Source organism: Haemaphysalis longicornis, unplaced genomic scaffold (assembly GCF_048455015.1).
Source record: "Haemaphysalis longicornis isolate Haplotype H1 unplaced genomic scaffold, Haemaphysalis longicornis Haplotype H1 scaffold_9, whole genome shotgun sequence".
Taxonomy (NCBI): Eukaryota; Metazoa; Arthropoda; class Arachnida; order Ixodida; family Ixodidae; genus Haemaphysalis; species Haemaphysalis longicornis.
This window is the reverse complement of record NW_027526460.1, coordinates 40,699,607-40,704,033: the sequence shown is the minus strand read 5'-3', so window position 1 is coordinate 40,704,033 and position 4,427 is coordinate 40,699,607. Positions and strand designations below refer to the sequence as shown.

Genomic DNA, 4,427 nt, shown 5'->3' with positions numbered 1-4,427 from the left:
CGATGTTAATGGGACGTATATATTTATCTGGGGCAATTTCATCCAGCACTCACCCTCTTTTTTCTTAAAAAGCAGAAATAAGTGTGGATAACGTACTGGCTGTTGAAATCGGATCTTCAGCGTTGTCTTTCCAGAAATAGCGCCCCGCGCGAAACTTTAGCTAGCCGAGAGCGATGCCCACGCCACCAACGATGATTGCTGATTGCGTGTATACCCCTCCTTTTAGCGAAAGTAGTTCCAAACGGGAGGAGGGGCACTCCAGAAGGCATAAAAAGGCACGGCAGCGAAGTCCGAGCGGTAATTTTCGAGGCACCGAATTCTGCCCAGTTACAAACCGGAGCTTCGTTGCTATTCCGCAAAGGATAATATTGCCTTCGCATAAGCCAGCTTTAGCACAGAAGTTTCAGGGTCCCTTTAAAGAATCATCACTGGCCGCTATGACATCCCTTGCATCGTACGTCGGCCAGTTGTACCACCATGTCTGGTCGTTCCGGGACGCAAGAATAGACAGCTGGACGACCATCACTAAAGGGAGCTTCGTGTTTCCTCTGGTCATCGGGTACATCTACGTCGCCAAGGTGGGTGGCCCACGGTGGATGAAGGGACGCGACCCCTACGACCTGAAGCGAGCCATCCTGGCATACAACGTGTTCACAGTGCTGGCCAACTTGTACGTGCTGTGCCGAATGCTTTCCCTCACCTACTTCGGCGGAGGATACAGCTTTCTATGCCAAGGGGTCGGCCTGTCAAACAGCGAGAGGGACTTGGCCATCTTGCACCTAAACTGGTGGTACTTCATTGTCCGCATCGCCGACTTTATGGACACCTTCTTTTTCGTGGCCCGAAAGAAGTTCTCGCATGTCACACAACTGCACGTGCAGCATCACACGCTCGTTGTTCTCAGCGCGTGGGTCTGGCTCAACTTTGGCAGTGACGGCCAGGTATTACTCGGTCTCTGTGTCAACGCATTTGTGCATGCTGTAATGTACACCTACTACTTCTTGGCGGCGCTTGGTCCCGGATTACAGAAGTACCTCTGGTGGAAGAAGTACCTGACCACGCTTCAGATCGTGCAGCTTGTCATCATCTCCACGCACATGGCGTTGCCTATCTTCATTGACTGCGGCTATCCCAAGTCGTTGTGCTACTTAGAGATTGCTCAGCTCATGCTGGGCGTGTACATGTTTGTCAACTTCTACCTCAACACGTACAAGACTGCCGGGAGATCAGACACTTCGGTGGGCGCAAAAACAAAATGACAGTGATGTTCTGTGCCATATCGCAGACCTGTACCTTTGTACTCTCTTCGTGTCTCTTCAAAAATCAGTGCTCGCTGAGGTACTGGTTGATTTGCAGTGTTTTAGAGTACCAGCCCGACGCAAACGTTGGAAAGGGATTTCGTTCATGTGACATAAACTTTTCCTCCTTTCACTTTTTTGGTGACCGAATACTTGTGTTCCCCGGTTACATCGTACATTGGTAACAGTCACGCTCAACAATGTCTTCGTCGACGCCATAGTTAGAGTACACGTTACGCTAAATCATTGTTTTCAATTTTGAGCTTACAGGAATAGTCGTAACGTGGAACGTTAAGACTTGAGTGTGTAGTTTATTTGCGTTTCCAGCCAGCGAGTGGCATCGCGGAGTATTCACTTTCTGAAGAAATGCAAAGACATATATGTGTAGAAGTTTGATTGATTGATTGTAGGATTTAACGCGCCGACGCAACGCAGGCGATGAGGCGCGCCGTAGTGGAGGGCTCCGGATTAATTTTGACCACCTGGGGATCTTTAACGTGTGCCGAAATCTCGTACACACGGGCGTTTTTGCTTTTCGCCTCCATCAGAAAAGCGGCCGCCGCGGCCGGGAATCGAACCCGCGACCTCGTGCTCAGCAGCGCAACGCCTTAGATATGTGTAGAAGTGCGAATATCCGTACCATGCACTCTTTCATACAGAGGTAGAGTTTTCATTTTAAAGTTTATTCTCTCTTTATATCAGAGAGAGAATGGAAGAAAAGGCAAGAGAGAGACCAAGCTTCGAAAAATAGCACCGAAATTGTCTCAACAAGAATGAGTAATGGCGCACCTTGATGATTTTAAAAGGTGGTTCGATGGCGTGTAACCGCAGTGACTGTACAAGAAGCTTTACTAAGAATTTACCAGACCCTATGCACTTAAAAAGACCCTTGTAAAATCAAGCTGACCCAAGTATCAGTAGATCACAGTGCCATGAATACAAATACACCGCTCGCCTCTACAGCAGATATTTTTTCAGCGCTGAAAATCTCAAAGAAGCGGTGTCACCGCACTATGTACAGTCCTTGTCAGAATTTTCTAGGCCATGATGAAAGTGCACAGGCCGCAAAAAAATCAATTTACAAGCTTACGTCCCAAGCGAGGCTGAAACTTTTAATTCTGGAAAGATAGAGAAAACACCTTTATTTCTTGCTGTCATAAAACAGTTAATGGTTAAGCTAATACTTTGAATTTTTCGCTGCCCGGAAGGGTTAGGATTCACGTAGAAAATTTTGACAAAGGGAGTACTTCTCTTCTCTACTTTTTTGCGACATCACAAATCGTAAATGTTACAAAACTTACAAATGTTACAAACAAATGATGAACCGTCTTTAGGAGTTTTTCAGAGAAAAGAGCAAGGTACCTGGATGCATTTTAAGGTCAAATAGCGAGTTTGGCTTGGCGGATGTTTATAAGAGGCACAAAACTCAGCCCGAAAATGTTAAAAAAAAACAGGCTGACTTAATACCACAGGTTTCTGTTCATCTGTGTGAATGACCAACCGCGCCGGTATTTTCAAGCCATTGTGCCAAACGGCGGAATTGCACGGGACGGTCAGGGCTTGTTGGACAACCGCAAATAACTCATCATTTGCAGTCTAACAAAAAAAAAAAGACCTAGCTGTGAAAATTGTTGAATATCAATAAAACTAAAATGTTATTGAGCCTTAAGTATCTCTTCAGGATATTTTTTTTTACAAATTTCTGTTTAGATGTAGCATAGAGTAGATGCACAAAAACGTTTTTTTTTAACTATTTGTTATGAGTATCCTTTACCGACACGTTGACTGGATAGATTTGTAAGTTCGAATAAAAGAAAGCGGATAAAATCTATGTGTTTGAGGAGAAGGAAGAGGAGGAAGGAGGGATACCTTTAATGATAATAAGAAGACTGCCGGAAAACGAGCTTGGCCAATTGCTACTCGATATGGACGCGATACAGGTGAAGATGCAGTTTTATGCATAGTACTCAAGAAATTATAAACAGATAAATTTCCCGTGCTTTCTGCTATGCGATCCATGCATAGGTCGGCGTACTCACTCGTGAGTACACTCATTTGTACTCATTTGTACTCAAACTCACGAGTGAGTACGATGATGAGTGAGTACACACCCAGAAAAAAAAAGTGAGTATGATGACGAGTGAGTACAGGGGTAAGTACACTACTCGTGAGTACAGTACTCATGAGTACACTACTCATTAGTATGAGTACTCATGAGTACAGCATTCATGAGTATGAGTACTCATGAGTTTGAGTACTAATGAGTATAAGTACTCGTGAGTACACAGTACTCATGAGTATACAGTACTCGTGAGTACACAGTACTCATGAGTACACAGTACTCATGAGTACAATACTCATGAATACTGGTTTTGCGAGCGCTTGCACTCTTGAGTATGTGCACTCGTGAGTACAGTACTGCAAACAAGTTTTATCACGAGCTCGAGTTTGGACACGCGTTTACGAGTCGCAAACATTAGCAGTGCCGCTGTGCAGCTTAACTGTCAAGGATGGCAAAATTAGACAACGAAAACTGCACCTCCCCCCTTTCCAGGTCCCTGTTTGGCGCTGTAAGCGTTTCGCGGCGGTCGCTTGCAAAGGGGTCATGGTGAAGAGGGAAAAACGAGGGGGTGAGGGCCCGGCGGGAAACGCGGCCGCAGTTGCTCTTCTCCTACGGCACGTGTTGACTGCAGCAGTTATTTTTGTTGACGCGGCCTGTGAACGCGTGGCGCCTTCATTGCGCGTGCTCCCTTCCAGTTGTTTTAGGGGAGAGGCGGTGGAGGCTCCGTGGAGGCTCCACCGCCTCCACCGTGGAGGCGGTGGAGGCGGCGCTTGCGAGGGGTACGGTTGCGCAACGTTCGCAGAATGCGGAACATGGCGGCAGCGTCTCTTTCCAGCTGGTTTTAAAGACGATAGCCTTTCTTTGGCCTCTTGAGCGCGACAATGTTGGCCTGTCAGTCTGTCTGTCTGTGTCTGTCATAAAGATAATTTATTATTGCAACTTAATATCACGCCCCGCTGTATACATGGGAGCTACTAAGGGTCACCGTTAAGTAGCTTTATGTACATAATGTGCCCTCTCTACAACTGGCCAACTGCCCCGCGATTCAGCCGCTCAACCAAAAGTTA

The 4,427-nt window shown here is 46.4% G+C and overlaps 1 pseudogene; it reads left to right on the top strand.

Moving 5' to 3' along the window:
• The first annotated feature begins 437 nt into the window (after window positions 1–437).
• Window positions 438–1,259, top strand: LOC144153155 (very long chain fatty acid elongase AAEL008004 pseudogene; annotated as a pseudogene).
• The last annotated feature ends 3,168 nt before the right edge of the window (window positions 1,260–4,427 follow it).